This window comes from Halichoeres trimaculatus, unplaced genomic scaffold, assembly GCF_033239565.1.
Source record: "Halichoeres trimaculatus isolate MK-OKI-2021-1 unplaced genomic scaffold, fHalTri1.1 fHalTri1_scaffold_3, whole genome shotgun sequence".
Classification (NCBI taxonomy): Eukaryota; Metazoa; Chordata; class Actinopteri; order Labriformes; family Labridae; genus Halichoeres; species Halichoeres trimaculatus.
In genome coordinates, this window is record NW_027437181.1 from 18,600,856 (window position 1) to 18,614,231 (window position 13,376).

Sequence of the window (13,376 nt, forward strand, 5' to 3'; positions counted from 1 at the left end):
ACACTAGTAGAGGGTAGTTGAACATTAAGTACAGCGAACAAGTGTGCACTTTAAAATCCAGCCCGGTTCCAGTTGTTGACCAGTAGTTACAGGTAAAGTAGTGGGTAGTTACACAGTAAGTAAAGCCAACAAGTGTGCACTTAAAAATCCAGCCCGGTTCCAGTTGTTGACCAGTAGTTACAGTAAAGTAGTGGGTAGTTACACAGTAAGTAAAGCCAACATGTGTGCACTTTATAATCCAGCCCGGTTCCAGATGTTGACCAGTAGTTACAGTAAAGTAGTGGGTAGTTACACAGTAAGTAAAGCCAAAAAGTGTGCACTTTAAAATCCAGCCCGGTTCCAGTTGTTGACCAGTAGTTACAGGTAAAGTAGTGGGTAGTTACACAGTAAGTAAAGCCAATAAATGAGCACTTTAAAATCCAGCCCGGTTCCAGTTGTTGACCAGTAGTTACAGGTAAAGTAGTGGGTAGTTACACAGTAAGTCAAGCCAACAAGTGTGCACTTTAAAATCCAGCCCGGTTCCAGTTGTTGACCAGTAGTTACAGGTAAAGTAGTGGGTAGTTACACAGTAAGTAAAGCCAACAAGTGTGCACTTTAAAATCCAGCCCGGTTCCAGTTGTTGACCAGTAGTTACAGGTAAAGTAGTGGGTAGTTGAACATTAAGTACAGCGAACAAGTGTGCACTTTAAAATCCAGCCCGGTTCCAGTTGTTGACCAGTAGTTACAGGTAAAGTAGTGGGTAGTTACACAGTAAGTAAAGCCAACAAGTGTGCACTTAAAAATCCAGCCCGGTTCCAGTTGTTGACCAGTAGTTACAGTAAAGTAGTGGGTAGTTACACAGTAAGTAAAGCCAACATGTGTGCACTTTATAATCCAGCCCGGTTCCAGATGTTGACCAGTAGTTACAGTAAAGTAGTGGGTAGTTACACAGTAAGTAAAGCCAAAAAGTGTGCACTTTAAAATCCAGCCCGGTTCCAGTTGTTGACCAGTAGTTACAGGTAAAGTAGTGGGTAGTTACACAGTAAGTAAAGCCAATAAATGAGCACTTTAAAATCCAGCCCGGTTCCAGTTGTTGACCAGTAGTTACAGGTAAAGTAGTGGGTAGTTACACAGTAAGTCAAGCCAACAAGTGTGCACTTTAAAATCCAGCCCGGTTCCAGTTGTTGACCAGTAGTTACAGGTAAAGTAGTGGGTAGTTACACAGTAAGTAAAGCCAACAAGTGTGCACTTTAAAATCCAGCCCGGTTCCAGTTGTTGACCAGTAGTTACAGGTAAAGTAGTGGGTAGTTACACAGTAAGTCAAGCCAACAAGTGAGCACTTTAAAATCCAGCCCGGTTCCAGTTGTTGACCAGTAGTTACAGGTAAAGTAGTGGGTAGTTACACAGTAAGTCAAGCCAACAAGTGTGCACTTTAAAATCCAGCCCGGTTCCAGTTGTTGACCAGTAGTTACAGGTAAAGTAGTGGGTAGTTACACAGTAAGTAAAGCCAACAAGTGTGCACTTTAAAATCCAGCCCGGTTCCAGTTGTTGACCAGTAGTTACAGGTAAAGTAGTGGGTAGTTACACAGTAAGTCAAGCCAACAAGTGTGCACTTTATAATCCAGCCCGGTTCCAGTTGTTGACCAGTAGTTACAGGTAAAGTAGTGGGTTGTCGCAGTGGAAGTACTGGACAGGTAGACAGTTAGCAGTGGCAAGTGTTAACTTAATGGCCGGGTTACTTAAAAGGTGAATTACTATGTGGGGTCTCTGTGTGTTTGAAAAAATAAAGTTTTTTTTTTTTTACATCTGCAAGCCTTATCATTATTGTGTGAAACACATACTCATCAATACATTACAGTGTTTAGGTTCATCATTGGTCTACTTTATTCACCATACTAATTGTTAAGAGGAAGTGGCACATTAACAGCAAAAGCATATGCCCAGGAAAATTACACTGTTTTGACAAGTTCATGGTAAGACACGGGAAACTACACTGTAAGACGAGAGCGTAACTACCCGATAGGTACCGCAAAATGTCAAGGTACTTGTGTGAGAGTTACCCCTACAGTTGACGAAACTACACTGTAAGACTCCAGGACTTACACTGTAAGACGAGAGCGTAACTACCCGATAGGTACCGCAAAATGTCAAGGTACATGTGTGAGAGTTACCCCTACAGTTGACGAAACTACACTGTAAGAGACGGGAAACTACACTGTAAGACGCGGGCTGTAATCTAAAGTGCTACCATGTTTTCTTCAAAATCCATATCCCTCTAAAGTTTCTAACTGGTAAACTAAAACAGATTTCAGTCCCTAATGTTGCAATGTTAAAATGATGATGTTTCTGCACCTTTTAGAGCACAAAAATACCTAAACATAGACTCTATCATTGGTGTACTCAGTATTTGCTCTCTCACATATAAACACTAGAGTACTTATTCAAAGTGTTCCAAGAAATAAATGCTGCTGAGATGATTCAGGCAACATTATATTAATAGTGAAATTAAGCAACACATTTTTTTTTTAATCCGCAGGGAAGGTGTACTGTATGTAGGCAGCCCTGATGGGTAATAAACATACATAGCATGAGCCCCAATTACCCTGTAGCAATCAGTGATGCCCTGGGCAGTGCTGCAGCTCTGGAAATTAAGCAGGTCAAAGTGTTTATTAAATATGCATGTATTTGTGGCTCTTACACTTGCTGTTTGACCGCAAATTGCCGTTTATTGCTGCAATGTTAATAATCCATAATGAGACTGCTTGACCTGTGAGGGTGTAAGATGGAAAGAATAAAAGTGAAGAGACATTAGGAGCAACATGTGGTCAATATCTGAGGAAGGAATTCATCTGTGAAGGCTGATTTTAAGTTCTGGGGATTTTTCTAAAACACAAATCAGGCATAGCGTTAGTTCAGGCAGCCCACAACATCAAGCTCTAACAACTTAGCTGTCATCATCGGTGCAGATCAGCTGATGGCTTGGCTGAGTCCCGTGTTCGCCTCCTATTGGAAAATTGTACTCATCTATACCATGATTAAATGTTTCATCAACTTATCATAATACAGGCCTAAATTACTTTGCTGATGGACTACACCAAGGCTATGCGGATGTGGTATGGTAGCATTTGGTTAAAAGTTACCCTTGATGAAGCAGGTTGTGAAACTGGTTAGTCTCTGCTCTTTGGGCTGGGGAAACTTCGGCTGTTGGCCAAGTGCGGCAGAAGTGAGTGCAGTTTGAGATTGTTGAAGTGAAAGACAGGGAGCACGCCAATGTCTTGAAACCAAGGCGGGCTAATCATGGAGCACCATAGACTGTACAAAACATGGACGTAGCCGCCACGACATCACCCGTTTGTTCCTGAAACCTTGAAATGAAGCCAATCTGTGGATGCAGCCACATTTAATATGACACGGCTGTGAGTTTCCTTTCAAACTGCTACAGGGTGCTTGGCAGTCACGTGACCTGAGCTGTGTCTCTGTTTGGACAATCAAACAATCCTAATATCTTCTAGACCTTGGAGTCAGAAAAAAATTCACTCACTGTACTGTGTGTGCCGATAGTGAAATCAACATTTTAGACCCTAGCCGTTATTTGAACCCGGCTGTAAATATGCTTTTTAATGCCGTTAAAGTCTGTTTTTATGACTTGGAGTGTACGTTACTTTCGATCTTTCTGCAGCCAGCCTCAAGTGGATTCTTGATGAACGGCAGCTTTTAGCACTGCTGCATAGGCTTCATTTTTACTCACCTGATGTTGCCCCTTGTGGAGCACCCACCTAGCAGTCCCCATCTTGTTAACAACAAGATGTTTGCTTAAGTGTGATTTGTCTTTAATCTGCTTTTTTCATTCAATCTAAATCATACCATACAGTGTAAAATGTTAATGAATGTAGTTGATTAAAAACAAATAAACTCCACTCCACTGCAGCCTGGTTTAACAGTGTAGTGTGTTTACATGCATATTGTTTGGGACTATGCCTGATTAGACACCTTTATTGGTAGCTCTGATTGGTCCCATAATCTAAAGGCATTTCAACCTCTCTTTGAATAAAAGATGAACTAAGGACTTCCAGAATGACATTTGTGAAAAAGTCTACAGCAAAAGCAGACAACCTCAATAGTCATTATATTTGATTTTTCCCACTGGTGCAGTTTTTTAACACTGCTTTTTCACTAAGTGGTTTGAAGTAATCATACATCTTATTTTAGCTAGTCTTAGAAAGTGCCGATGACTCGGTTATGCTTGATTTTGTTGTGCAGGTCTTTGACAGGCATAATAAAATGGTTCTACTTAACAGCCATGTATCCAGGTCAGGGCTTTGGTTCTGCGAACAGCGCAGTATAGCGATCCCTGTTCTGTCCTGACTAAATCTGCCCTGTCCTCCTTCCAGCTGGGGCTGTTCTCTTTCGTGGCTCAAACCTCTTCAGCCGGCTTATCTCCGTGTGGAGCAGCGGTGGCCAGATGCCAAGGTCCCCTGAAATTGCAAATTCCTCATCCTGTCGTGCAGAGTATGAGCAGCCCCCTTTCACAGATATCTCATTTGAGGTGCTTGTATGGCTGATGGCTGTAATGAGGATCAGTCAGTAAATCAAAAGCTTTGATTTGTGGTCAGGCTCTTTCTTCACCACCAAGGTCTGATACCAGGGTGCACAGTGCTTAAGTTGCAAAACTGTCACACACCCCAGCTATCAATCACATGGTTCATGCCCTTGCTCATGACCCTAGTTGACCTCCCTGACTGTGGCAAATATCCAGCAAATGAGCAACCTTTCCTGTAAGTCAAAGAAAAGGGCTGAGCTGCTGTGTTTTGTGTAGGAGGAAGCTGGACTGTGGATGATGAAGCACAGCTTCGCTTTTCTGAAGTCACTGCAGGCTCAAAACACAAACCATTCATCTTGTAACAAATAATCAACCTGCACGTTGTGCCTGTGTATTTGCATGTGTTTGTTGAAGCTTTTTTCCCCTGCCTGTACATATGCTCCTGGGTGTTTATCGCTGCCCCCCCTCCATGTTTTTTTCTGCTGACAGAGATCATTAGCATTTCAAACAGTGGCAACATCTAAAAATCTGTCACATCTCTCCTTTCAGGAAACAAGATCAGAGTTGCTCACCCTTGCGTCTGCCGGCCCTCAGGTCATTTGTTTTGATTGAGCATGACAGAGTGTGAAGCATATTAAAGACGTGATTGTTAACGAACTGCCCACTGCTTTGTTTTTTGCCTTCTCTGAGATCTCCCAAATGACTCTCTTGCACTGCTTATAAATGAGGCGGGAGAGTTGGCTGGAGTGTCAAAATCTGCTTCCTGGTAATGATCAAGCTGTGTACAGCACTTATTTCTTGCACCTGGTAGTTTGTAAATCATTTCTCTGCTTTCTGCATTGTAATTACAAGCAAATGCTTTCCAAGATACTGTATTTACTTAATCTTATGCCTTATAAACTTTTAAGTTTGTGTTTGAACACACCAAAGCAAAGGGTGACCCAGTGGAAAAAAAATAATTATGAAATCATTTTTCTTCATGGTCAACAAAAATGAGCACCTAAGACAGGATTTGGGTTCATGAAAGCCTCCTGTTTGACTTCTAGCTGGTATTTGTACTTATACTGTATATGCTTAACAAAAGTGGAAGCTCATTACTCAGTAGGTGCCCAAGACTATGCTCTGCAAAACACGGAGAGCTCAAAGGCACATTTTCACTGGTGTTCATAAGAGGAAACTAGCCATCTTGTTTGAAACTTATTTTTTCCAAAATCCTTCATTAAAACTTTAGAGGGTCTCCTCCCAAAATAAATCAACAACCCGCTGTTGCAACACTACCACAGCTGTAGCCACCAAAGTTTAATTAGACTAAAAGATAGGTGATTGTTTCACAGAGCTTTTGGTAGCATCTGATCGAATCTCAGGACAAGAGCTGATCTCTGTATGAACCCCCTCTGGCTGTACACGTGACAATGACTACGCCTCTAGATTAGACAAGAGAGACAAGATAGAAACTTGTCTCATCATGGTGATATGCTAACAAATGTGTTCTCGACAGATCTCCATTCACACTCAATTAGCACAAACCTCAGCAGAGCGTCAAACCAGCGACTGATCTCCTCTAACCTCCCACTCACGGTGATCCTCCCACAGAGAAACCCGTCATGCTCTCGCCTCCACAGTTAAGCAGATGGGTCCTCACCTGATATTGACTTATAGACCCATCACCTGTCACCTGCAAGTCTCCTGTTCACTCCTCTGGAAACCTTTATGTTGCTTGTTGATTCCTTTCAGCTGTTGTTGTGGCTGAGCAAAGACCTTGACCTTTCAAAGGAATAGTTTGACATTTTGGGAAATTCTCTTATTTGCTCTCTAGCCTAGTTAGGTGAGAAAAATCAATTTCACTCTGAGGTCTGTCTGTTGAATATGAAGCCACAGCTGGATTGGTATTAGTTTTGCTTAGCTTAGCATTTATTTGTTTGGCTATTTCTGAGCTCTGGGCAGTTGCTGGGAAGCCAGAGGAAAGTATTTCTATTTCCATCACTGATGGTTTAAAGATGGATGTGTCTCCACCACCTCCTGTGGAACAAGCGATGCTAAAATACCCCCCAGTAGTGAGTGGGTTTGAAGACAGGGTGTGCACAGTAGGGATCGGCTGGGATGTCATCAGTGACACACTTAAACTTACTGTCAACATAACAAAAATCTCTGAAGTTGATACAACCAGCAGTTTATCAGCATCTTGTTCCTATTTATGATATAAATCAAGTTCAAAGAAAAAAAAGATTCAGAATATATATTACTTTAAATGTACGACCAAAATGTCACTTGGTAACAAAGAGGAGACTGACTTTGCTACCTGTACTCCAGCCAGTTGGCAGAAAGAGCTCCTAAGGAGCTTGTTTTTCTTCCCTTTTGGGCACTGTCACGTCATCTATCTTTTCTTATGCTCTAAGATCGTCTTCTTTTTCTATATATGTTTTTCTTTTGACTGTTATCTCATTTTTTGTATCTGTTTTTGAACTTGTTTTTTTATACTGCTTTTACCTTGTAAAGCATCTTTGAGATCTTGAAAAGCGCTCTGTAAATAAAATGTATTATTATTATTATTATTATAAGATTCCTAGCCAAGAAAAGTCAAAAACTTTGTCAACCCACAAATAAGACAACTATGAATTTTATTTTTAAAATGTTATATGTCATATATAATTTTGAGACTTGAGATTTCACATATAAGAAAGTTAGTGTGAGAGGTACAACTATAATGTTATGCTAAACTTGGCCAAATACCAAGCTGTAGCTTCATCTCTCCATATCCAACCTCCACCAAGACAGCAAATCTCTCCCCAAACTTTTACTTAGCAGTCTACACTAATCACATCCTTTTTTTTCATGAAAAGTGAGTCTGTGCATGTCTGCCATTGCTACTTTTTTTTTTTAACTTCCTTTTTTAAAGACATTTTTTGGGGCATTTTTTGCCGTTAATGATAAAACAGATAAAGGAAGATGGCAAATGTGAGAAGTAAAAGGAGATGGACATGAAACAAAAGGTTGAAGCCAAGAGTCAAACCAGCAACCTCAGCATTGAGGTTTATAGCCTCTATAAATTGGATGCATGCTCAGATTGCTAGCCCAATGGTGCCCACTAAACTTACAGGACTGTTGTTTTATTGGTGAGTATGTGAAACAGTAATAGAGTTTTTTTCTTAAGTTTGTGTTATTTGTGGACAGCTGGTCAGGGGTTACTGTTTTTTGATTACGTTGTAATGTGTTGTAACAGACGGTTCAGAAAATGAATGTCAGTAAATTGTTAGATAGACGTCTGTTACCAAGTTTCAATATGGTGAGCAATCTGTTTTTTCAGGCACTTTTAATTGAGTTGTGTGAGGACATTCAGAAAAGGGCTATTGATGGATTTCCACCTGTAATATAGGGAGGATTAACGTTTATTGTGCAGTGTGTACCCTTGATAAGTTCAGAGCCAGGTGGCTTTAGAAATGAGCTTCACTGCTTCTAAAGCAAACACCATTAGATCGATGCTCTCCATCTGCCTGACAGATGCTGTTTGCCAGAAATTATTACTTCTGCATTCATTCAGAGCCTCCCACATCAAACACGGGATGACATGAAAATGACTTTAACAGGGGATTCAAAAGAGAGACAAAAGGATTTTTTTTTTACTCTTAATTAAACTGATTCTCATATCAAATAAATTCCTGTTCTAAAGCTATAGCTGGGTAATTGTTTTGCCTTCAAAATCATCCCTGATATCAACATGAGGACATTATGGTAAGCTAGCTTTTATCCTACCAGGGACATCAAGTGTAATGGTGACCTGTTAAACCAGAGAGGTCAATTTACATGAGGCGCTTCATTCCATAAGCTAGTGTTAGTTCACAAATGGGACAAAGGACTTCAATCATGCTTCTCAGAGGTATGTCAAATTTGATCCTTCTTCTTGTTTGATGGTTCTGTGGCTCTGGATATCCTGTCTAACATAGAGAGTGGTTTTGTAAAACTTCCTGAGATAAAATTACCTTATTGACCCAATTAAATAAGAAAAGTTTTTTCTTTCATTGAAAATAATAATAAGAAAAAAAGTGGTGGTTGGGGGATGGGGGGCCCATATGATTTGGGTCGTCCTATGTTCAGGTCAATACAGTAGCTGTGAATTACTTTTAAATAAAGGCCCAGGTTTTTTTAAAAATAATAATAATAATGATGATAGTAATAATAATGATGATAATAATAATAATAATAATAATAATAATAATAATAATAATAATAATAATAATAATAATAATAATAATAATCATTATTTTATTTTAGATTTATTTATTTGTTTATTTATTCATTTTTTATTTTCTGTCATATTGTGGTTTCTCTCAGTTCTCTGCCTTTTTATGTCTGTCATCAGTATTTCTTTTATATTTGGTGTTTTTTTTTTTTTCAATTAAAATGTAATGCCTTTTTCAGAGGTTGGAAAATAAAATAAAAATATGATCCCCCCAAAAAGAAATAAAAACAGAAATAAGACAGAGACCAGGGGTTTGAGGTACAATGTCACTGCTACTTAAATTCTGCATGGTAAGTTAATCTGCAGGGAGTTGTCAGACCTGGAGCCTAGACACCAAAGACAATGCTGTGCTGCTAAAATAAAGTTTTAACAGTCCACTGTGAGTTGACTAACAGAACTGATGCTTATGTAAGTCTACCTGACATGACTCAGTCAGAAATCATGTCATGTTTTATTATTTCATCTTGGTGAGATAGCCGTCAACATCTTGCCCTCTTCCTCCCTCACTTGTCACAGTGTGTTTTCAGTGTTTTCTTAAATGACACAACTAGGTCTACCTGCAGTTACACAGGAGTGCACGAGACATCCCTCAGATTTAGGCACCAAAACTATACCTGCTAAGGATAAGGGGAATGCAAGTCTGCTGATGACACCAGCAGGGACAGGATGAACTTATGAAACACACTGTTGTTGCTTTGAATATTGTGACAAGTGTTGTTTTGAACTGCAGCTTATGATAGATTTACACAAAACAATAAATGAAGCGAGATGATTGGAATACAAGCCTGAAAACACTTTTATTTCACAGGATGCTGACATGTTCTTTTTGGAGGAACTGTGGCTGACATAAACAATTAGAAAGCAAAGTATTACCCTGAAATGTGGCGGATTGGAAATACATAGGGACACAAAATAGCAAAATTTGAGCATATAAATTTTGAACATAACTTTGGCACTTCAGTAGATGTTCCTCACTTTATTGCACCTTGAGCACTTACAGAGACACAGAACAAGTCTGACACACCGACTGACGGATTGTGTATGACAGGGGAGAGAAACGTCTTCAGTCATACCTGAATTCAGTGGCTGAATTTAAGAATAGCATGTTTGAAGGAGAGGCTTGTCACATATATTTAGCCTCACAGGAATCTCAAAATACAGAGTACATGACAACCCTGATGTCTACAATCCACATTAAACTGCAAATCCTCCATACCTATGCCGTGCAGAGCTGTCTGTTTACTTAAACTAACTGAAATGTTTAAAAAAGAGAGTGAGAGAGAGTATAATGGGGAAAATCTTCAGCTGTGGTAGCCTTCATGATCAATTCGTCTGCTCCCGGGAATCCTGTTTCAAATGCATCTCTGTGCGCAGGAGGACGAGAATAGAAATAGAGTTTTGCTTCAATGCTCACAAGATGTCTCTCTCAGCAGTGCTGCAGGAGAGGAAAAGCAGGGACGAAATCCAGATTGTCGTGATTAGACATTGTTTGAGTTTGTATGGAATCTGAGTTCATGGACCCTCGACTCATTTGATGAAAGACAAACATTTCTCAGGTCATCTGTGTGAGGGTTGGTATTCAGCAAGAAATGACAAGGAAGATTATTTTTGTGAAGCAATATGGCTCATTAACATTTACTTGGTCAATTTAGATGTAGCATGCAGGATCTTACATCCTCATGTCAAATATGTAAGAAAATAAATACACTTTGATTTTTGTATGGACTACACAAGAGAATTTATGAAGAGTGAGTCTGAGGAGTCCTCTTGGGTGGATTTCAATGCTTTTGGACAGGGTCATGGGGCTTTCTCTCGATTCCTTTCTTTGTGCTAAGCTAACAGGCCTGTTTATGACTCAGATAAACAATCTTGGTATAGATCTGCTCACCTGACCGTCAACAAGACGAATGGGTGCTTGCTATGGATGCCAAAATGTCAAACTTTCACTTAAACACCCTTTTAGTATTTCTGATTGTCTCAGTCAATCTTAAAGGTCCCATATTGTGCTCATTTTCTGCAGTTTAATATGGATCATTGATGTCTTCATGAAATGGTAGTAACATGTTTTTGTCCAAAAAGCCAACAAATCAAGCACAGCAGCATTGTTTCCAGGCTCTCATAGCCCCTCTGTTCAGAACCGTCTGATTTAGTGGCCATGACCTTCATATGTAAATGAGCCATCGCTGATACCGCCTCACTCTTCCGTGTCACTGAGAGCGGCGCCGTGAGCACAAAGTGCACAATGTTTACAAAACAGCGAAGCTCGTTCACCGTAACATTACAGGCTAAAACAACAGGCTAGCTGCAGCTAAAGTTAGCATCCTGAAGCTAACACAGAAACGGGGACACTGAGGAAAAGCTCTTACATCTGCTCCACAGCACACAGCATTTAAAATACTCACATTTCCTGGGTCCGAGGTTTGTTGGCGTATGGTTGGTAATGCGCCTGGATTCAGGACCAGTCGCTAGCCCTCTGTTGTACTGTTCAAAGTTGGAAAAGCAGTCGGCTGTGAAGTGACTAGCACACACATGCACAGTTTTACTGAGTGTAGCTGGAACATTTCCTGATAAATGAACTCTAGCCACTCAGTCTTGTCTTCTTCCAAGGTGGGAAGCTTGTGCATGGAACTATGTGGCTGTTTACAGCCAAAATCAGAGCAGTGATGGCTGTGCAACTTCGGCATTCTCCTCCCTGCTGCTGGGGAGATTTCACTTGAACAGCCGCTCCGGTGGACCAATCAGGTCAGACTTGCTCCTGATTGGTCAAAAAAGGGGATCGCTGACATCGTCAAATCCCCAGAATCCAAACAGCTTGTTTAAGGTCAGGATTTTACATTCACAAGCACTACTAAGTACAGGTTTTGTCATTGAATATCACATTTTGTGGGCTGGGAGGAAAGCCAAAGACCCACATATTTCACTTAAAGACTTAATAAAGCGATTTTTGAATAATATGGGACCTTTAAGTTCAGAAACAAATCTTCTTGGTATTGGTTAAGAGTTTATGAATCTGCTTCAGAGTAACAGTGAGGGGTATCAGGTCTTGTCTGATTGGCAGATGCTTGTCTAGTCCAGCAATAAATGCAGCAGCTGGCACCATCTTTCCATGAAATTATAACCTGACTGGTAAATTGTAGATGTGACAGAATATCAATGAATGCACAGAAAAAGTTATCAATAATTGGTGAATTATGAGGTGATGGTGGCTGTTTTTAACAAGCTCTTTGGATTGATGAAGCATCAGTGTCATTAAATCAGTTTCAAATGCACCCCAAAAGTTGCTGAATGAGGAATAAAGGTCTGGACTCCAGTTGTTGGTCTCAGAGGTTTTCTGCAAGATAATGAAACTGCAGGTTTGACTCAGCTTTATTTAAACAATGTAAATCAGGACTATTGTCAGTGATTGATTCAGTGGCAGACTATGCCTGAATCATAACTGGATTAATGGAGTCAATACACATTTTCACAGTTTAATCTGATTTATGGGCTTCCTCACGGAGACTCATCCATCACTGCCAGAAACATTTTAATTGTAATGGATAAAATGTCACAATATATACGTCCTGTTACTTGTTAAGACTTGGTGGTCGGAACAATTCAAGTACAAGTCAACAGAGAGAGGTAATGAGAGTCACGGTAGGCGTAGAGAAAGCTAAAAAATGACATTTTATTTGGAGTAATGTCAGTCTTGTTCTGACATTAAGACTTAATTTTCACAACATTATGACTTGTTGTACCACAAAAACTTGTAGAACTGTAAATCTAAAAGACATTGTTTCACATTATAACATCAGTTTTGGAAACTACTCATGCCTGCCTGGCTTGTAAGATATCATTAACTTCTCAGTTTAAGCCTTTCCTTCATGGCTTCATCTGTCACTTTGTGATAATTTGATTTCCCCGTAGTAAATCCCTGGTCACATGAATCGTTTCTAGTTTGTGAGAGCGAAACACAAAAAAGAGCAAAGACTTAAGTTTCTTCTGCTAAGAGCAATTATGCCCTGTCAGGTGCTTTCGAGAGAAGAAGTTCACCTATGGCCTGACGTCTCAGGACATTTGAGACTTTGCAGTTTGAGACTCGTCGCCATGGCAACTCAGATTCTGTCTCAGAGGAAAACAATTAACAGTGACATTTATTCACATGTGAAGCTCTTTGGCTGCGTGGGGGGAAACACGGATTTCACTCCCACGTTCTTTGTTCTGCTAAATCTTTTCTGCTCAAGCGTTCCCTCACACACTGTTGGCTTATAGTGAAGAGGGTTTTTTCAGTCTTTCGAAAGAGTTTTGTTTATTTTCTACTGCAGAAGTTGCTCTTCAGTTGTTCTACTTGCCCTGCAGCATAGACAGCCTTTCAGTTACCTGTGGCTCACCTGCATCAGCGAGAAAACAGGAAAGCTCCTCACATAGGATCCTGTGGGGGCGTTCAGATATTCTCTCTCCTGACAAGCTGCTTCCTTTAACCATATAGGTTTCAAACCTCTCCTGATACCCTGATCACCCGGCAGGTTCTGCTGTGAGTTCAATGTTTAATGTCTGTGTAGGGGACAGAAAATAATGACAAGAAATGATGGGTTGTCTCTCCAAGTCTTCTACCACATGAAATTAAGTAATAGAGGTAGA